The sequence below is a fragment of the Cupressus sempervirens genome, chromosome 4, assembly GCF_028749045.1.
Source record: "Cupressus sempervirens isolate cs-2001-9-10 chromosome 4, ASM2874904v1, whole genome shotgun sequence".
NCBI lineage: Eukaryota > Viridiplantae > Streptophyta > Pinopsida > Cupressales > Cupressaceae > Cupressus > Cupressus sempervirens.
In genome coordinates, this window is record NC_143121.1 from 517,296,285 (window position 1) to 517,319,257 (window position 22,973).

The 22,973-nt window shown below is 37.8% G+C and overlaps 1 protein-coding gene across 1 annotated transcript in view; it reads left to right on the plus strand.

Moving 5' to 3' along the window:
- Positions 1-22,973, plus strand: part of LOC149562201 (ABC transporter G family member 3-like) — a 128,092-nt gene that overhangs the window by 83,292 nt on the left and 21,827 nt on the right. The window lies entirely within an intron of this gene.

Genomic DNA, 22,973 nt, shown 5'->3' on the forward strand with positions numbered 1-22,973 from the left:
CCAGTTATTATGGCGAACTGGCTTGGACTGAGTCACCACAACCTTTGCGACTAGAGCCAACGAATCAGGGTTGTATCTTCAAGTTTGTTCTTGTCCGGCCTACCAATACTGCTGGATTTGTGCGAATTTTTAATATAATTCGCAACCTTCAGAACGGTGCCCAAACTGATATAGACTGAGTCCGCCTGGCGTCGAGAAGGATGGTGCTCTAAGTCGCATGTAATTTGGAACAGTTATGAGGGATTAGTATATGCTTCCAACCCTCCTTCAATGATGATTCTGGAATTTGAAGTCCATGAGCAGACCACACGAATTTCTCTGTTGGGAAAATAAATAAACTAGGCCGCTTCCCAATCTCTGATTTCTCTTAATACCTTCGGCCTGACTTCAGGAATGAGGCACCTCAATCCTCAAGGTAAATCGACGCTAATATGGGCTCCAGCAAGAAATGTCTAAAGGTGACTTTGCTGCTTCGAATTGGTATGAGGAATTTCTTCTATAAGCCCTAGTTCTCCTTCTTCAAAACAATCCTTCACTGCTAACAGTCTCCACTGTAATGATCCTTAAAATTGGCCTTAGGCCCCATATTTCTGCCCTGATGAAATGACTGTAACGTCACCTCCAATTTGCAATAATTCAGGTGATATTCCACACCCTCAAAATTGCTATCAATGGGAGTTATCGTTCCCAAAGATAATTTGAGAATTTGCAGACCAAAATGACTACAAATTGCTCCAATATAATTAGAAGTAGAATCCACAAAATCGCTTGTCTAAATGGGTGCCTCCCGCCCTTTGTTTATTCACCTTTTTAAGAAGTCACTAGGAGCTTCTAGAAACATCTTTTATAAAATCTTATTATAATGCACTTTATTATTAACTAACTTTATAAAATTAAATTAATAACTTTATAAAATTAAAAGTGCAATCTCAATTCAAAATTAGAACATGTAGGCCCCACTTACTGGATGCAGGCTCAATTATAACTCTTTGAGAGCAATATGCAATCATCTGGCAACAGGATGACTCTCTCTCCAAAATCATTTGCCTACGAGAGTCAATGATAGGCAAATCTACTGTAGGAATCATGTCACTAGAAAGGAGACATGACAGTCCGCCCTTCCTGAAATTGTTTGCCCTCAAGCAATCTCAAGGCTGGATGCTGCAAAATTGTTTCATTTTCCCAAGTGGCATCTTCAATTGGTAGATCTCTCCATTTAACCAAATATTCTCTGATCACCCTTTTGCGGAGCTGCTTTTCCCTACTATCCAAAATGAATTGCGGCACTAAGATCAATTTCCCTTCATCATCCAAGGGAGGTAATATCGCAGAAGGTACTACATTCTGTCCCAACGCCTTTTTAAGCCGCGACACATGGAACACATTGTACACTTTGCTATTTGCTGGAAGCTCAAGCTCATAAGCCAATTCCCCTATACGCCTAGTGATCCTGAAAGGCCCATAATACCTAGGCTTAAGCTTCTCTGATCCACTCTTCTTAAGAGTAGATTGTCGATATGGCTGAAGCATGAGGTAAACCATATCACCAACCTCAAAGCTCCTCTCTGTCCTCTTTTGATCTGCATACTGCTTATACTGATTCTGTGCCCTGGCGATGTTATCCCGGAGAACATTAATAATGTCCTTACTCTCCTGAATCAAATCCCCGGCATGTGGGACCCTAATATCACTCATCAGCAAATCAACAAAGCTCGGTGCATCATACCCATATAAAGCTCGGAAAGGTGTCATCTGAATAGACATGTGAAAGGTGGTATTATAACAATATTCACACAAATAAATCCATCTCACCCATGCCTTCTGCTGATCGGCCACGTAATTCCTCAAGTAGCCTTCCACCCACATGTTCACTATTTCCGTTTGTCCATCAGTCTACGGGTGATAACTAGTACTGGGTGTGAGCTCAGTGCCACATAATCGGAACACCTCCTGCCAAAAATGACTCAAGAATCTACTATCTCTGTCGCTCACAACACTTCGGGGTATCCCATGTGACCTGAAAATCTCTCTAAAGAATACCTCAGCTACTTGTACTGCTGTGTAAGTAGTGGTGATGGGAAAGAAGTGAGCATACTTCGTCAGTCTATCCACCACCACATAAATGCAATCACGTCCTTGGGCCTTGGGCAAGCCTGTAATGAAATTGATGGATATGCATTCCCACTTCTGATCCAGAATGGGAAGTGGCTGTAGGAGTCCTACTGGGAAGGTGTGCTCTTGTTTATTCTGCTGACAAACAGGACACTCACGAACATACTGCAAGACATCTGTCTTGAGTCCTTTCCATGTAAACCATTCTCGCACCTGTCTATATGTTTTAAAGTACCCAGGATGACCAGCTATAGGTGAATCATGAAGAGCCCTCATAATAGCTCGCTTCACCTTCGATCCTGGGACTAAAAATATCCTGTTCTTGTAAAATAATCAATTCATCCACAAGTGTATACCTGGTATCAACAATTGTCCCATCAACTATCCCAGATGCCCAAGAGTCCCTAGCATACTCTGCAACAATCAAATGCTTCCAATCCTCAGAGATCTCAACCATCGCACTGAGATGTGGCCTGCGTGACAAGGCGTCTGCTACCACATTTTGAGTCCCCCTCACGTACAATATATCAAAGTCGTAAGCCTGCAGCTTACTCACCCATTTTTGCTGTCTATCATTGAGATCTCTCTGACCAAAGAAATGTCTCAAACTGTTGTGGTCAGTTTTTATACAAAACTTACCACCTACTAGATACTGCTTGAATTTAGCCAATGCGTGCATAATAGCTAACATTTCCTTATCGTAAATGCTGAATGATCTTTCTGGCCCACGGAGTTTCCTGCTCTCATATGCAATAGGGTGTTTGTCCTACATCAAAACAGCCCCAATACCATCTCCTAATGCGTCACACTGAAGCTCAAATGACTTCGAGAAATCGGGCAATGCTAATATCGGACATGAAGTCATGATCTCCTTAAATCTGTCAAAACAAGCTTGTGCCTTCGATGTCCAAACAAAGGCTCCCTTCTTTAGCAAATTTGTCATAGGAGCCGCATGTCGTGAATATCCACAAACAAATCTGCGATAGAAGCCACATAAACCTAGGAATCCTCTCAGCTGGGTCAGGTTCTCAGGGATAGGCCACTCCACTATAGCACGGATCTTATTAGGTTCCATCCGTACTCCTTCTCTATTGATAATATGACCCAAGTATAATAATTTGGTCATACCCAAATCACATTTGGACTCCTTGGCATACAAGGATTCTGCCTGCAAAGTGTTCAATACTATCTCCAAGTGCTCCATATGCTCATGCCATGTCCGACTGTATACCAAGATATCATAAAAAAAACCAACACAAACTTCCTCAGTTGATGGTGGAAGACCTTATTCATGGTGGACTGAAAACTAGCTGGTGCATTGGTCAACCTTAATGGCATGACCACAAACTCAAAGTGCCCACAATGACATCTAAATGCAGTCTTCTCTATGTCCTGTTCTCTGACTCTAATCTAGTGGTAACCGAATCTCAAATCAATCTTACTAAAGTAGCATGCCCCACGTAGCTCATCTATCAACTCATCAATCCGCGGAATGGGATATCTATTCTTAATGGTCTTCTTATTCAGCACCCTGTAATCTATGCACATCCGTAGTGAACCATCTTTCTTCTTTACCAAGACTACCGAAGAAACAAAAGGAGACTTACTAGGTCTAATGTGTCCCATTGCAAGGAGCTCCTTGATGGTTTTCTCTATTTCATCCTTGAGCCTCTTAGGATGCCTGTATGGAGTAATCATAACTGGTTTAGCACCCTCTTCTAACTCAATGATGTGCTCAATCCCTCTATCAGGTGGTGTACCAGGTGGAATATCGCTGAATACCTTGTCATACTTCTTTCTCAATATTTGGATGTCTGGGTGATATTTTGTCTTTTGCTGTTCCTCTTTTGTGGGCATGAGAGTACACATGGCTGCCCATTCAATATCATTATGCCTCACCAATCTTTCCAATCGCCTGAAAGAAATGGTTCGGATGTCACTATTCCTGATAGCTCTCAACACATGCTGCTTCCCATCTACCTCAAACTTGATCTCCATGTCCTTGAGTTTGAAAGTGACCTCACCCAATAAACGCAACCATGTCATACCCAAAACGATATCCAAGTCACCCATATCGACCACATGGTAATCTGCTTTGAACTCATAGTTATTCAGGCGTAAAGGCATGTCTCTAACCATCCTGTTACACTTAAGAGTGTAACCATCAGCAACCTGTACTCGGAGACCCTCAAACTCCTCTGTCTTAATACCACGGCGCTCAACAAAACGTGCATCAATGAAGTTGTGTGTAGCACCTGTATCAACCAATGTCACCTTCTGTCCTGCTAGAACACCACGTAACCTAAAGGATCCCTCCTGCTGAATACTAAACAAACGTCCCTGCTGTAAATGTAACTCAGGTTCCTCTTTTTGCTCTGAAACCTCTGTCTCTCCCTCAGGCTCTGTATCACTGTGATCATCCTCGTGCTGTACTGTCAGAATCTGATCCTTCGTAATATGCCCACATAACTCTGTTGGCCTTTCTCTTAGGTCTCAAAGGACAATCATGGTCCCTATCATATGGGCCTTTGCAATAGAAGCATAGCTTCTTCCTACGCAAGTCGTTCAGTGCCTCTGCATGCAAGGGTGTATTGGATTTTCCTTTGGTATCAATGCTTTTCCCTTTATTCTTATCAAACTTCTTATTATCTCTGAAAGAAGTAGTACTCCTGGAAGTGAACCTGCTAGAAGGTGTTGTAAGCTCCATACTCCGTGCTTTCCTCATAGCCTCCTGTAGTGTTGGTGGGTCAAATGCCTTAATCCAACCCTTGAGGGGTTCAAACAATCCCTCTGTGAACAAGATAACCAACCGCCTCTCAGACACATCCTGTACCATAATTGACAACCTCTAAAATTCACTAATATAAACCTCCAAACTGCCTGATTGTCTCAACTGTGCGAGGTCACGAAAATAGATCTCTGGATCTTTCCTATCAAAATGCTCAACCAATCTATCCACAAAGTCCTGGTAAGATGTCACCTGGTTGTGCTGCAAAGTAACCATCCCGTGTGACCACCAGTCATGAGCTGCGCCCTCCAAATGCAAGGTGGCGTATCTAATGGCATCTATCTCTGACATAGGCCTCAATGCTAGGAAAGTATCCAACTTATGAATCCATGCCTGTGCTGTCATCTGACCACTACCATTGAAAGATGGTAAAGTGAGTTTGCCAGCAGCTCGCTGTAACTCACTATCATGACCTCCTCTAGGCCTCTTGTTCTGACGGCTACTTCTCATATGCTCTCTCCTCTGGTTCAGATAGCGATCAAAGTTCAGTAGTTCACGCACATGTGGTGGTAATGCCTACCATTCTGCAGTAGCAGCTCTGAGATCATCCTGAAAATCATCCGACAAGTCATCTTCTCCTATCTCCTGAGCCTCCTCCCTAAGGAAGGTGGGACGAGTAGGCCTATTTGCTGTCCATGATCTACGCCTAGGAGCCCCCTGTGAGCCTGCCGCACTTCTATTATCATGATCAGGTGTTCCTCTACCATGTTCTTGAATCCTGGGCTGAACAACTCTCTCCATTATGGTAGTCAATGCTTGTAATGACTGGGCTATTTCTTGTTATCCGGTGATCATGATTTTGTAAAACTCTCTGGTCTCATCGTCATTAATTCTGGGAAATCTAGGTGGACTCTGCGACTGTCTCTCACCCATATCTTTGAATTTCTGTTCACCCTTAAGTGTTGCTCTTCTGCGTATATAATACTTGGGATAAGGTTGCATAAAATGTTTCACCCAACAGGATGGCAAGAACACCGCTCTGATACCACTGAGATGACCCTTACTATGAAGGTCACTGAAAACCCCAATACTGAACTATAGCAATTCGTCAAATACTTGGCATGCAACTGTTAAATGGGTAAGAGTGTAATGTCTCAAACAAATTTACCATATAAGATGGCTATAACAAATGCAATGATAATAGAAGCACCAACAATATTCAGGTAAAAAAAAAAAATTATTATTTGTATTTAAGGACTGATCTGTTACAAGCTTCAATGGTAATAGCAAATTCTTACAATACTTATAACAATTGAAGATAAATGAATAACAGTGTCCGTACTTAGTTTTCAAACAATGAAAGCAACATCAAGAACCTGGGATTTTTCGCCTCCATGAATTATCATAAGCATGAATTCTCAAACTAGCACTTCTCCCTGTCTGACTGCAATCCTGCTGATGAAATTTACTGATGGATTCGGGTCTGTTCCTGTCTGCCGTTCACAATCTAGAAAAGAAATGCTGATGCTGCTGAATTAATCTCAAACTGCTGTACGGGTCTATGCAAAATTACTCCAGTTATTATGGCGAACTGGCCTGGACTGAGTCACCACAACCTTTGCGATTAGAGCCAACGAATTAGCGTTGTATCTTCAAGTTTGTTCTTGTCCCGCCTACCAATACTGCTGGATTTGTGCAAATTTTTAATATAATTCGCAACCTTCAAAACGGTGCCCAAACTGATATAGACTGAGTCCGCTTGGCGTCGAGAAGGATGGTGCTCTAAGTCGCATGTAATTTGGAACAGTTATGAGGGATTAGTATATGCTTCCAGCCCTCCTTCAATGATGATTCCGGAATTTGAAGTCCATGAGCAGACCACACGAATTTCTCTATTGGGAAAATAAATAAACTAGGCCGCTTCCCAATCGCTGATTTCTCTTAATACCTTCGGCCTGACTTCAGGAATGAGGCGCCTCAATCCTCAAGGTAAATCGACGCTAATATGGTGTAATATCCTCCCCTAATTTGAACTTTGACTTGTAGAAATTTAACTTAAGGAATATTGTCAAACACTTTGTATGCAAACTCATAAAGCTGATTTCCTCAATAAATTGCTTTCCAATGAGTAGATTTACGAACAACTATGAAGTGACATTAAAATGCATAATACACATCATAACATTTTCACAAACACTTGGCACACATTCAACAATATATGAAAAATCTGGAAACTCTTTCAATCTGCTGATAAAAGGGTGATTTTTAAATGTAGATGTGCACTTACAGCTGCCTTAAAGGCTGCAACAACTATTCAGACTTGTATTCAACAATTATTATGCAAAGTATCAAAATTTGATAGAAGAAACCTGGAATTAGTTGCCGTAGTATTTTGCAGATGTAGTCGGCAGCCCTCCAAACTTCTAATCAGCCGGAAAAGCAAGTAAACTTGATACCAACACTGTTCACGCCATACTGTAGCAAAATACTGTTCATGCCGACTGTAGCAAAATACTGTTCATGCGGCACTATAGCAATAACTAACTTCAGATCTGCACCTCAAACCCTTGTAAATTTCTTTATGTGAATGCCCCAAATGAAACCCAGTGTATTTCCTGAAGTGAAAACACTCTTGATCTTCTTGACTGTGTCTTCCAACAGCGAAGAGAATGCTAGTAAAGAGGGATTCCGTCCTCCAAGCCTGATAATCAGATATCCAGCAACATAACATTAATCTTCATCCAAGCATACAAAAAAAAGCTCTTCCATTTCTTTTATAGTATTCTCACAAGAGCTCAATCCTTCATTTTCTCAATGTGGGATAAAACATAACTCCCTTTATGTACCTTATGTCTCCAATGTGTTATAAAAATAAAGGGAACTCTTTTAATTTAAATATTTTCCACAAACTATAGTCTATGCATTAATAAAGTTAAATATTTAAATTTAACTTTATAAAATGGCTTTATCAATGCATTACAAATCTTATCAATGATAAATAAGTTTTCCTGTCGATTTTAAACGATTACCATCGACATACCACTGTGACTGAATGTCCGGCCATGTCCAAGATGACTTACTATAAATAGTAAGTATGCCCAAAGTTGCCCCAGAACCCCTCAGAAAGACCTGCAACTGAAACTGTTTAGGCCAAATGGCCTCTAAGCCCCTTTAATGTCCTAGTTAGCCTACGGGACTGTGGGGAAATAGGCTAACGACAACATCATGCTATGAATGCTAGAAAGGGGACATTACATATGGGCTCTAGCAAGAAATGTCTAAAGGTGCCTCTGCTGCTTCGAATTGGTATGAGGAATTTCTTCTATAAGCCTTGGTTCTCCTTCTTCAAAACAATCCTTCACTGCTAACAGTCTCCACTGTAATGATCCTTAAAATTGGCCTTAGGCCCCAGATTTCTGCCTTGATGAAATGACTGTAACGTCACTTCCAATTTGCAATAATTCAGGTGATATTCCACACCCTCAAAAATTGATATCAATGGGAGTTATCATTCCCAAAGATAATTTGAGAATTTGCAGACCAAAATGACTACAAATTGCTCAAATATAATTAGAAGTAGAATCCACAAAATCGCTTGTCTAAATGGGTGCCTCCTGCCCTCTATTTATTCACCTTTTTAAGAAGTCACTAGGAGCTTCTAGAAACATCTTTTATAAAATCTTATTATAATGCACTTTATTATTAAATAACTTTATAAAATTAAATTAATAACTTTATAAAATTAAAAGTGCAATCTCAATTCAAAATTAGAACATGTAGGCCCCACTTATCGGATGCAGGCTCAATTATAACTCTCTGAGAGCAATATGCAATCATCTGGCAACAGGATGACTCTCTCTCCAAAATCATTTGCCTATGAGAGTCAATGATAGGCAAATCTACTGTAGGAATCATGTCACTAGAAAGGGGACATGACAGGGGGGAACACAAATATTGCGAAGGATTGTTCAAGTTGATGCTCTTGTTTGCAGCCTTTGAGCTTGTGGAGGAAGTAATTAAGCATAGAATCAACAAATTTGAAGATCACATGGTAGATAGTGAGCTGATCTCCATGGGTTTATTGGTTAAAGGGACTCCTATGAGACATTATGGGAGTTATAATAGTGAGGAGGAAGGTAAAGTAATTCAGACCGACGATGGGAAGAATATGGGTAGGGAACATACAAGTTTCTACGTTGGTAATTTCAAGGTTAGTCTTGACAAACATGATGATGAGGTTGGTTCTACTTGAAGTAAGAGCATGTTGAAATCTTTGAATGAGGAATGTTTGCATTAGAATGATGTCATAGCAGCAGCTTTGCCTTTGCATTTAGATCAAAGGAGCAAGGAAATTAAGGCTTATGATTATATTCTTGAGATGATGAACCATGTGTTTCTTATACACATGATATAAATTTAGAGGAACAATCCAAGATGACACTGCAAGACAATGAGTTGTATCAACATGACAATAATGAGATGCATGCCTTATAAACCAGCTGAAAGTTAGTGAAGACATGGTGGTGGCATCTTTGGTACATTATGCCAACACTTACAAGACAATTGAGGATCTTTGTAGGAAGGCTCAAAAGGGAGTGGAAGGAGATTTACTTATTGCTCACTTGCAGGCAGTCGAAACAACCCTTAAAACTATGAAATCAAATTATTTATGTTTGCTTTCCGATAGGGATTATATCCTTAAGGTTGCTGGAATATATGTTGATCAGTTGAGTAAAGGAAAGAATGAGATTGTGGAGCTCAACAGGGAACTTAAGGATACTCAGGAGGCTTTGGTTGATACACAGGTTGTTCTTCATGAAGCAGAAAATCAGGTTAAGGTCACAAATCAGACTAGGGAACATGAGAGTAAAGAGAGGCAAAAGTTTTTCTAAGAAGTAATTAATGAATTAGATAACATTCAACAGACTTATGACTTAGATAGTTGTCCCAAGAGACCAAGTACCAAATTTTCAGATCACATTCAGCTAGTAGACAACCCTTTGTTTGAAGTAGATGCTAATTGGATAATGGAGAATCTGCTATTCGAGTCTGATGATGGCACACTCGTTGATATCGGTTAGGAGTTTCAGATTGATATTTGTTGCAACCAAGAGGTTGCTGCCTTGACAGAGGGACATAACGCTGATTACAAATCAGCCTTAGATAGAGATGTGGCGAGCAGTATAGCTAGAGTGCATACAGTGAGAGGAGTAGTGTTGTGGCAATTGAGCAGCTAGGATATTATGAAGTAAGGTATTATAGATAATTGGGAAGGTGGATGGCCTTTTTATTTGTGGGATCCAAGAGGAAAATTCACATGGTTCGTAATGTTTCTAGGAGTTGGTTGGCACACAATTGAGTTCCCACGATTATTTGACCCCAGTGGTGCTTATGATCTCAATTGGAGTGAGATTCTCAGTCGGATTGAGGATCCTCTTGTATATGATGGTAGCACACGACAGTTTGTTTGATTGAACATGCACCTGGGTTGGTTTGGGATCTTGGCATTAGCACACTTGATGTATTGTTATCAGAGGAAGACGGTGAATGGCTTTGCAATTCTTAGCCCTTCGTTCATATCACAGTAGCACAACAGATTGTCAAAGCATTATTTATGATGTTGATATGGGATCCAGGTATCGTGGTCGCATGCTTGCAATTGTTTGAGGGCAAACAATCTCGAGAGGGGAGGACTGTAATGTCCCCTTTTTTTGGTACATTAAAAACTGATAGGCCAATCCAATATTTGACCTTTGAGGACTTATAATTATTAAGTTAGTTTCAATTAAAGGAGAGTGAATAAGAGATGAGTTGGCATGAGGGACAGGGACAAGAATATAAAAGCTGAGGAGTCATAGGTTGGGTCTTTAAAAGGAGGAGGAGAAGTTCATTTCTAGAAGCTTGATTTTATGATTCAGAGTTTAGTTTCTCTCTTGAGAGAGTTATTTGGAAAGCTTCAGCTTTCATCCAGCTTGAGGACATAAACCCTCATGCTGGTAGGCAGTGGACGCAAACCCATTGTTCGTGGATACGTCACATCAGGTGTCTCACGTGTGCTTCCAGGTTCTTTTCTTAGTAATCCACTTTGACTATAAAACTGTGTTTTTGGAAATTTGAATGCTAGTTATTATATTGCTGATGTATAATGCAATAACATATTCTAAGGTATTTTATGAAAATCTACTGGTTTATAATGCATCTTCATATGTTTATGTTTTGAGAATTATCTTGAGATAAAATCGGGTCAATATCAATTTGGGATATTACACTTTGCTAGCTTGAAGTTGTGATTCCACTTGAATTCATTCATCTTTGAAGTATGGCACAATTTCATTAGTAACTTGTCGCCCATCTCACAATTTCCCTTTAGCTTTGCTACCTTGGAATGGTGTGAATTTTTATTTCCTCATTCTTTCATGTTTGGTGTCCTTTCCTTGTGCTATTGTCATTTAAGTTAAGTTCCCTTTGTAATACTTTGACCTGATCCTTTCCTTTGGTGAAGATTCACTATGCAATTATCACTTGAGAGAACCTTCATTGGTATTTGGCTATTTTGTGTGTAGATTCTAGTCTCTGATACATCTTCTTTCAATGCTGAAGCTATTTATTAGGACTTCTTGACCTTACTTTGAAATGTTTTGTCCTTAAATGATCCACACACATTGTTAGTTTAGAAACTAGAGTATGACTTGATGTCTTTACAAGTTAACATTGACTACACAACATTAACAACTTGGTTACTAGATACAATCTTTGATTGAATGTAATGTCCCCAATTTATTAACATGATAATTAATTAAATTAATTTTCATTAAATTGTCAAAAATAATAGAATATTTAAATTATGATCTAATATTAATTAATTAGATTAAATTAAAGTATTATTTCCCTCAAAGTTCAATTTGGGAAATTCGAAGAGGGAAACTATAAAGACAAGCAAATGGAATTTAAGTGTTTTATTGGAGAATTACAGTAAGACAGCTTGGGCTTCATTTTGGGGTTGTATGATTGGTTTTTTAATATTGTCTCTTGGAGAATTTGGAGCTTTGGCTTTCAGAAGGTTTGAGGACGAAAACCCTCGAGCTTGGAGGCAATGGACGGAAACCCATTGTTAGTTGGATATATCAATCAGACATCTCACTTTGCTATTATAGGTTTCATTATTGAACTCTATTGAAGATTAATGCTATATTATGTGAATTTAATACTTCTGAGTACTATTGGCAAAATATTTTTAAAGATATATCTTATATTCTCTGGAGCTGGTTTCTTGGGTGTACAATTTAATTGCAAGCTTAATAATATCTTTTCATCTCATTCAGAACATAAGGCTACAGTGAATATTTAAAATTTTATATATATCTCAAATAACTTTCTGGGCCCATTAATTATTTGAAAGGTTTAAATTGTTTTAACTAAGGAAATACCCAATGGAGATTTGGTCAGGCAATTGGCGAATCGATTTATTTAATGCATAGTTCAAAATATTGTTCTTGGCAACTTATTGCTGCGGGCAAAAAGAAAAAGAAGATATCAGAGATAAGGCAGAACCTTGGGAAACTATTGGGAACTTAAAATCTATTTTCCAGACAAAAATCTGTTTTTGCAACTCTGATGGAACCTTCTTTCTCCTCTTTGCCCTTTTTCTCCTCTCCAAATCTGTTTTTCCAGTCAAAAAAAGTTTTTCTTGGCCATCCCTGCCTATAACAGGCCTGCGGGCAATAAGTTTGCTATTCATCGCGATAAAACAGAGAAATATCGCCAACATTTTACCAAATTGTCTGTGATATTTTGAAACTTCTCTGCAATAACTTATTCAAGATAGGTTGACGTTACTTCTCGGGAGGTCAAAAAATATTATGATAAGTAGACTCATCGCAGATATATCTGAGATATTTTGAACTATGATTCAATGTTCCAATTGTTAGTGCAGAACCAAACTTAGCAAGGACTATGGTTTGGGGCAAATATTTGTAATTGGAGCTTTCTTTTTGGCCAAGTCTTCTCTGTCAAAGAAAATCTCATAGCCGTGCCTGATATTCAAGCATCTGCTAAGCCATCATGACAAACATATAGTCCATTTGAACACACGAAGGTTACGGCTACCAATCCATTTCTGAGTAATATATATCATTACCTTTGTCTGGAGTTGGAGCGGAACATATTCTGGCATGTTTTAGCAAGGACTATGGTTTGGGGCAAATATTTGTAATTGGAGCTTTCATTTTGGCTGGGTCTTCTCTGTCAAAGAAAATCTCATAGCCGTGCCTGATATTCAAGTGTCTGCTAAGCCATCCGACAAACATATAGCCCATTTGAACACACGAAGGTTCCAGCTACCAATTTATTTCTGAGCAATATATATCAGTAGCCGTGTCTGGAGTTGGAGTGGAACAGAGTCTGGCATGTTGCGGAGGAGCAGATAGCGGCATGCTCTAATTTTTCAATAGTAATTTCATGGCATAGGTATTGATTGGGCATCCACATTTTACTCTGAATTACCTCTAATAGAAGCAATTATGGTATGGCAGGGGTATAGCATGAGAATATTGAATGCTCAGTCAAGCAGCATGAGTTGGGAGTGACTCTGGATATTATACGGCTGAGTTAGAGAAACAAGCAGCATCTGGGCATCACCACAGAGCGCCAATACACACTTGAATGCAGACTGGTAATGCATCTATAGAATCAGATTAGGCAGGCCACATTGACAGGTGCATTAATTCAAGTTTAACCTTCTCAGTGCTTCCTATCTTACCTGTAGAAGTCGTCTTGCATCTGCATATCTCTCTGAGAGAGAGGTTGAATACAAACATAGAACTGCAATATATTGATGATAGCTGTTTTGCTCTGAGATTTACAGTTTGAACGTTCATGTGAACTTGATAGTCTGAAAGTAATTGTTATGATTTGACAAAATTCCAAAGCAGATTGAAGTATTTGTAACAGGTCTTTTTTCCTTCCAAGGTCAAAATGTGCACTTCGAAATGGTGTGTATGGATGATTCTATGAGTTGATTTTCTTCTTATGCATAGCTTTGGTTCAATATTTCAAATGAATGATTCAGTTTGAACTTTGCTATGAACGTATAATTGTTTGACAAATGCAAATGGAAGGAAATGGTATGATGTAATGTTTTTTTTGGCTTAATTAGTTGATAGGCTATTTTATTTGAGAAAGACCTACTACCGAAATCATCCGCTCTCACGTCGAGAAAGAAACTTTTTCATTCAAAGATTAAATAGACGGTGTTGCATCCAAGGACATCATTATGAATTCGAAAACCGACGTCTAGTCTTGGATATTCAAGCTGGAAACCGCTGCCGTTGTGCTAAACCGCTGGTATAACAGTTGTATCGATGGATTACACGCTGGCGTCGGATCATTGGCTTTCGACGACCTACGATGATTGTACGAAGGCTGTCGAATGTATCAAAAAACAGGTTGCGAGGTGTGTAGAGTCGTCAGAGGAGTGGCTTTCGCTGTTTGCCATGGAAGCCGATGTTTTTCGCCGGCGAGAGTGCTTGGGGAACGATTACTATTGACCCCTTTTTTGGGGGTGAAGAAATGACAGAGACTGACAAAATACCAATGGGTTCAAAGTTTTCAGAAACTTGTAATTTCATGGCTCCTCCCCCTCTTCCCGAGGGGTCCATGAAGGCCCACCTATTCAGTAGTTTGGTTGTTTTGCTTCTGAAAGCGGATTTGAAATTACTGCCGATTTTGGTGGTGTTACAGGAAAGGACGTGCTTAAATGAGGATATATGTTTTACAAGTATTTGAAGAGTTGCCAGGAAGAGGCAAAATATTTATTATTATAGATTACTAGGTGATGAATAAATAGATTTCTCATGATGACCGCCTTTAAATGCACCGCCTTGGAAGAATTGAATCTATCATGAGAAAGGTTCAGAAGCTGCATATTCTTTCAAAATAGCCAGACAAGATCGTGAAAAGACAAATGATTAGTGGAGAAAAAGAAAATACATTCTTATCCCAAAAAAATCAAATTAGAAAACGATCCCAATATTAAGCAATTGGTATGAAGTTTGAACACACTGCTAAAAATGCAATTAAGTTAAATACAAAGAAGAATGTTACTGCTGCCTAAGATTTGTTTTTACTTGCTCACGTTAGGAGAGGAAAATTTAGAGGATTTTAGAATCGTCTTAAAATAAAATGCAATCAAGGATTGCACAAGGTATAATTAATAATTTTTTATTAAAATAAAATTTTAAGTACAAAAAAATACTATCATAAAATAATAAATTTATAGTAAATGTTAATTCTCAAATAATTTTCATATAATAATATTTAATATTTAGAAAGGACAATATTTAAAATGTTCAATATATAATGTTAATTATTAAATATTACAATTAAAAGGTACAAATAAATAAACAAAAGATAGAACACATTATAAAATATAAATCTATTACATATTTCTTTTTTAAATTTCAAATAATAAAAAAATAAAATAAAATAAAATTGATAGTAATAATAAATGGATAAAAAATAATATAAAATATAAATCTATCAAATTTAGTATCTACTATTCATAAATAATTAAAAAATTAAAATTACAATATTTTTTCAAAAAAGAAGAAGAAAAATAATAACTAATATTATTTTTGATTGTCATTTTTTTGAACATTAGTTTCAATTGTTATTGATGTAGCATTGATATAATAACCATACGGGTTAATAAATAAGGATCCGTTGGAGTTGACAATTACTGTTGAACAACTTTCCCTCAGCGATTGGTAACTGAGGGTGACACAATCGTTAACTGTTGGTGTTCTTTCTCAGTGGTGGCCCCACAATTTGTACTTGAGACTCTTTCACGGTTCTGGTTGAATGACACAACATTCACTCACAATAGCATTCATATTGCAATCTAAAATTTAGCGAGTCTTGTATATGTGAAAATGCAGCCTATGCTAACACACACACTTCAACATGGTCCTTATTTGCGGATTCATCTCAGAATGAACATTGGATTGTTCATCCGAAAATCAGCCGGCAAGGCGACTTGTTGCCTTCTATCTAAAGGGATTTTGCTTGTTAGATATCCTCAGATTTGAGGTGTTAAGCAACCAGACCCTCTAAGAACGAAGGATTTAAAAGAAAATGCGACTAATCTATATGAGAATGCATATTAATCTAGAATGGAGTATGCATGTTTAATTTAAGAACATGTAAAAGAAAGCTATGCTAAAATGTATGCATATTACTTCTATATGAAAATTAAGCTAAATGAGAATCAATTGAAAATGCAATAAGCTTCAAATGAGTGTGCAATTTGACAGCAATTTGATGCAAATTCTATTCAACCTCCTGAGAATGAAGAGATGAGGGTCTCTTAAATAGACTTTCCTGGAATCCATCAACGGTTGAGATCAATTTCAATCAATGGTCAGGATTAAAGGTGAAGTTCAGTCATAAAGGAAGATTCCTAAATCAAAAGGAGTTAACTGACTCAGATCTGAGTGTAAGAGTCAGTCAAATCAGATAGACTTTAGTGTAAAAGCAAGTGATCTGGGTCATTTCCAATTTGATCAGTAGTGAACTAGGAATTTCCTTTTTTTGAACCGAAGAGAGATTTTGGAGAGATATTTAATTTAATAAAATGAGATATGCTCTCATAAATATATTTTCTTATTATTAAATAATTCTATTTAATTAATTAGAGACACTTTTCTTATTTAATTAAATAACTTCATTTAATTAATTAGGAATGACTTCCCATTTAATTAAATAACTTTGCTTGATTAATTAGAAGTAGCTTCTCCATTTAATTAAATAATTTTGTTTAATTAATTAAAAATAGGCGTATTTATTAAATTAAATAAATTTAATTCCATAGTACATTAGCCTTAGGAGATAATTTAATTTAATTAAAGTGTAAATACTTTAAATTAAATTAAATTGTAATCAATAGGTTTAATGTGACTAATATGAGTTAATACTATAAAAATTAAATAAAGAGTATGATGAATGCAGATTTAGGTTTTCTGCATTTGACAATTAAGTCAAGTAGCGAGTAGCAGAATGAGAATTTGCCTAGTGAAATAGGACTTTAGAATCGATCAGAAATATACTAGAATTGGTGATCGTGGCAATAAGCCAATTTTTGGGGTATTACATTTTGCCCCTCTTTGAATGAATGTGCGAACAACACATTCAATTCAAAGAAAATCAGAAAGCATGATGCAAAGATAAGATTGGTTCCGAAGTTGATGATACGAAGACCAATTGATAAGCTTTTAAGGACTATCTCTAGAACAGAGCTTAATCCCAAGGAATCCAAACAGAATGTCTAGATACCTAAAATTGATAAGCATTTAAAAGGTTTCTTCAGAACGAAGTTTGACCTTTAAGGATCCAGATGGAACACCTAGATACCTGAGATTGAAAGCATTTAGAAGATCATCTCCAGAACGGAGCTTAACCTTCAAGGATCCAGATAGAACACTTAGATACCTGAGATTGAAAGCATTTAGAAGATTATCTCTAGAACGGAGCTTAACCTTCAAGGATCCAGATAGAACACCTAGATACTTGAGATTGATAGCATTTAGAAGATTATCTCCCGAACGGAGCGTAACCTTCAAGGATCCAGGTAGAACACTTAGATATTTGAAATTGATAGCATTTAGAAGATTATTTCCAAAACGGAGTGTAACCTTCAAGGATCCAGATAGAACACCTAGATACCCGAGATTGAAAAAAGATAACAAGGTCCAATCATGAGTCGTAGAATCATCCCCAGAACAAGGCTTGATTCTTAGGAGTCGGGGTTTAGACTGTCCCAATACCTGTCCATCAAACTCTGAGAAGAGCTGTTATAAGGTTGATCAATTTGATGAAAAGATAAGAAAGATGGCAAAGATGGCAGATAAGAGGGAGCAAGATGCCCCGAGTGATGAGATGCCCCAAGTGATAAGGACATAAGATGGGAACCAGATGCCCCAAGCAATGAGATTGAGATTGAGATTGAGTTGAAATTCAGTTCAATGATGTAGTCATTCTGCCCCCTCAGGAGCGAAATCGAAAGATGACACACCAAAAATATGATGTAGGCAGCATAAAGAGATATTGGAGAAATCCAAGATTCAGTAGAATATGGAAGAGATCAGAATGATCAGAAGATGATTCAGAGTCAGTTTAGCGTGCTTCTGAGGTCCAGAAGACCAAGTTTGACCATTAGTTGACTAGAATTAAGCAAAGTTGACTTGAGTCGAAGATTTTCAAAATGAATTTTGAAAATATGAAGGATTTAGAATTGAAAGGATTCCAAGAATCGCAAAGTATCAGAAAGATTTAGACTGCACAAGCATTTGATCGCGTTGGTCCCCAAAACTTTAAAATGCATTCTTGAGGCACTTAAGTGTGTCAGATTTTGAATTCGATCTCGAAAATGGATTCAAAATGGTCCAATTAGCCAGGGGTGATTTTCGCGCAAATCGGAGCACTTTGAAAAATTTGGTCAACAGCTATATAAGGGTCCAAGGTGTCATTTTCAAAATCATTTGTGCTTTTGTCTTCTAGTGATTTTGAGCTCTGAGAGAGATATGGCAGTGAATGTGAGATACCATCGTTTTGAGCGCTCCAGACGACACAGCCGGCCAGCAGACTACGGACCACCAGTGAGTCATCGATTTCCCATCTTCGCACTTTTGCTTTCATGCTTTACGGAGTCATTTATTGCTTATTTTAGCATGTTTTTAGGGGGTCCAATTGGTCTTCGCGCGAGGCCTATCTTCTTTCGCGTGAAGGTCTTCTTTCTTCGCGCGAAGAAATAGGGTGGGCTGTTTATTCGCGCGTAGTGGGAGGATCTTCGCACGGGAGGTACTTAGGTCTCGTGCGAAGAACGAGCTTCTCGCACGAAGGAGCACGTTAGAATCGATCAGAAATATACCAGAATTGGTGATCGTGGCAATAAGCCAATTTTGGGGTATTACAAGTCTGACTATAGAGACAAATGCGTTGCTTCAACAGTTATGAAGAGTACAAAATGAGGTTGGCAAATATATTGAAATGGTATTTTTGTCACAATGTTCTCATGAATTAATGTATGGGAGTGGTAGGAACGATAAAGAAGTTTAGTTAGGAAAATTGATTGGTGCATAATATTGTTAGTCCATATATTTGAGATAATTAGAATTGACTTGGAAAGGAAAAATGAAAGAGGGAAAAGTGAGGAGTCTAATTTTTTTAATGTTTTTGATAAAAGAATGGAAAAAGGAAGAGATTTTGAAATATGTTTTATGTAATATTTTTTAGTGGTATGTAAATAAATAAAAATATTTTTGGTAAAAAGAGTTTAAATAAGAGTCACAAGGAATGAAAAATCTGTAAACGATTAAATATATTTGATTTACTTTAATGATAACTTTATCATATCATTTGTTTTATTTTATTTCTTCAATTTAAAAATATTTTAGATTGTTTATTTCTTAGAATCATAATACACAGTTATTGAAATGTTCTTTGTCTAATGTAATTGTTTTACATTGTTAAATTGTGTTCTATACTGTCAAGCATATGTTCCTATCGACCTATCCATTGCTCCTTCCTTTGGGTGCAAGTGCTAGTAACTCAAAAACTTCAGAATAGACCATGCACATCATCTGATTTATGAAATGTCTTTGGAGGCAAAACGGAATTTTTAAGGACAACATAGTTAAGGGTTCTTACATTGATCATGAGCTTTTGTAGGGATACCAAAATGGGTAAAAAAAAAGTAGGCATGTGATGCAACAAGTGTATTATTAATTCATCCAACTCCTCGATCTTAGCTTTGAGAACATCATCATCTTATCCATCTATGAGGACTCTTTCTCTAATGTTCTTTAAAGCATTTTGGAAAACAATCAAGGCGTCCTTTCTTGATTATGACACTATGTGTGTCTAGACTCCATATAACATTGAAAATGGAAGCCTTAATCTTATGCGCAACTTTTCCTTCAAGATGGACCTCTGTCTTAAATTCTTGAAGTATCAAATGTTCCAGTTATAAGTTTGATGTGATTCACTACGTTATGAATGAAGAAAACCCTTTGAATCCTTTTTTTGTTTGTGAATGCCTTTTCAAGTTCTTTGGAGCTGATTTTGTGAGAAGACGAGAAAGATTTTTAATACTAAATGGACATGAAGTTTTGATCTTCCTCTTTCTGAATTTTTTTTATTCTAATCTATTTTGGTCCCTATCCACTTGTGTTTGCTTATTTGGATTACACCTTATGTGAGATGAGTTAGCAATAGTGGGTTGCTTGGGAGTAGTGATAGTGGAAGGTAATAGAGGAGGTTGTATGGAAGGGGTTTTGCAAATGGAAGTGGATATAACATCTATGGGTGTAGGTGAAGAAGAGTGACAGTTTGGAAGAAAATCTAGAGAGAGGAAAAGTGGGATAGGATAAGTAATATAAGGTGGCTTTGGAATTATTTTCATACATAGTAACATGGGGACGCATCCCCACCTTTTTTGCCACGTGTCTCGGAGATGGGGATGCACCGGGGACTTGAGGGCTCCGTTCTTGTCCCTAATGGCGCCACCAGATTCCGCCACCTCCGCCGAGGATGGGGGACGTCCTGGTGTTGACTATTTGCTGATTCGAGTATTTGTGTTCAATGTTCGATGTTCCAATTCAATGCAATGTTCAAATATTTACTCTTTTACATCTTTATATCTTATATTGCAATACATTTTTTTATAACTAGCTTTTAAAGTACCATATGTATAGTATATACAAACCCCTTGCTGTCCCCCCACCATTTCCAAATTTAGGCCCCTTTGTGCCCCTGTTATGGAAACTTGTCCCCTCGTTCCGCTCCCCCCTTGTCCCCCAAGATGGTGTAACTACGGTTTCATATGTGGAGGAGATCATATGCTCTTCCTTGTGATCATATGTGCTAGATTGAGACAAGTCTTTTCCTTCACTCTGTCTTATCATCTCTGCTTCCTCCAGTCTCCTTTAACAATCATTGCATGAGAATAAGAAATTAGTATTGCTCCCCTCAGATTAGGTTGTCAGTTGCTTCACTTCCAATTAGCTCATACTCCTATCCATCACTGGCTTAGTCTTGTCTTCCATCAAAGTATTTTCCTCGAGTGACTAGTTTGCCAGTGGCAAAGGTTGCTGATCTATGTTTGTCTAAGTGAACCTAGGGATAGAATTGCAGACATTGAATCAGAAAACCCCTTCGGTACCTCCTTTGAAGTGAGCTGTTTTATAGTTATCATTCACCTCTCTCACCACTTGACCACAAACTCATTAGCACAATTAGTTCAGTAGTCTTTTTTTAAGGTAAACTTGGGAGTTTGCTTCCCATCGCCCAACTATGAGATCCTTGGTCTCATAGATACACTTTACATAGAAAATCTTGATTGTTAACCTCAAGATTTCTCCACTTAGATAATTGGGGTCTTATATTTTAGGCTAACATTGAAATTTGCTTCCCAATTGCCCAACTATGAGATCCTTCGTATCATAAATACATTTTACATAGAAAATTTTGAATTTTATCTTCACCATTTCTATTAGATAATTGGAAACCTTTCAATACATTTACATTCTAATCAATCTATTATAAGTGTCTTGGATCTAAGTGTTTTGTCCAAGATCAGGTGCACCCGCCTTGGTTTTGTAGAGCCAAAAGTGCAGGGAACTCGGACTACATTGTTTAGTTCCATCAAGTTGGCCATAACCGTGAGTTGGCAAGACTCGTAGGATTCCAATCTGCAGTTTTGGGAACCAACAGGTCACATGAAGTTCTTAGTTGTATCCTTCAATGTGATTGATGCCTAAACTACTTTTCAATTTAAGGTGATTTTAGTATCTAATGCTCTGACTGTTAATTCTGTAACTTGTTATCATACTGGTTTGATAACAAATCGATTTGATCTAATATAGCATGATAAGAATAGGACAAAGTCTTTGCATTGTTCCCTTTATAAGATTGGTACCTATCCTTAGGTTTTGGTTTAAGACTAATCTAAACTGCATTGTTTATGTTTGTAATTAAACTTAATTATTCTTGGAAAGTTGCTGACTTCTAGAGGTTAGGCAAATAACTTTGGAAGAGACATGTCCTTTCTAAGGACATGTCCCTTGATTCCTATACTTATAGAGGGTAAGGATGAAGTCTAAGAGCACAGAAGAACAAAGACAAGTCTGCTCCTTAGTCATTCCTGCATGTCCCTTGATTCCTATACTTATAGAGGGTAAGGATGAAGTCTAAGAGCACACGAGAACAAAGACAAGTCTGCTCCTTAGTCATTACTGCCCACATACGAATTGTAGAATTAAAAGACAGAATTCTGAATTACATTTCTAATTCAATTGAAGGTAATACTTGGAAGTTATTCTCAGCAAATCACAAGGAGAAAAAGAAGATCAAATCTGTAATGTACCCGTCATAAAATAAATGTATTTAATTAAACTTTGTAATGGGCCGATTGATTTAATTTATCTCGGACCCATTTTATTGTCTTCGTAGTTGTGTCGTCGTCGGCTATCTTTGTACACCCTCGGAATGGTTTCCTGACGAGTATTTAAGCACGGCTGTAGGTAGTCTATAGGTATGCTTTGGATTTTATTTTCTCTGTACTACGGATTCCTATTGGAGTTCGGAATTGTTCGCCATTTCGGAAGTGAAAGATCTTCCCTATTTGGCTTGTGTGGTTTCGGTGGGATTCAACCCTAACCCTATTCCGTTGTTGCATGTATTACTTGGATCAGATCTGGCAAGTTGGAATATCTTTGGTAATTATTATTCGCATCTAAGTCTCTGTTATTGTGGATTTTTCTATGGTGTACTGTGTATGAACCACAATTATATTCTGTGTTGGATTCTGGTTCCTATCCCCCTTTCTCCGTACTGTCCTTCCTCACAGCTTTCATCGTACATACACCTCGACTTACCCATCATTCGTACTGAGATACGTCTTTTGCATCACTGTACGACCCTACTACTGTCATCGTACGATCTACTTCAAGACACCATACGACCATCTCTAATACACCATACGGCTTGCTCTAATTCAATCGTATGGCCTTCCTGGCACAACGTATGACATTCTAAATTTCAGCTGTACGACTTTGTTTCACTCCTCCAATTCAGGCCGCGC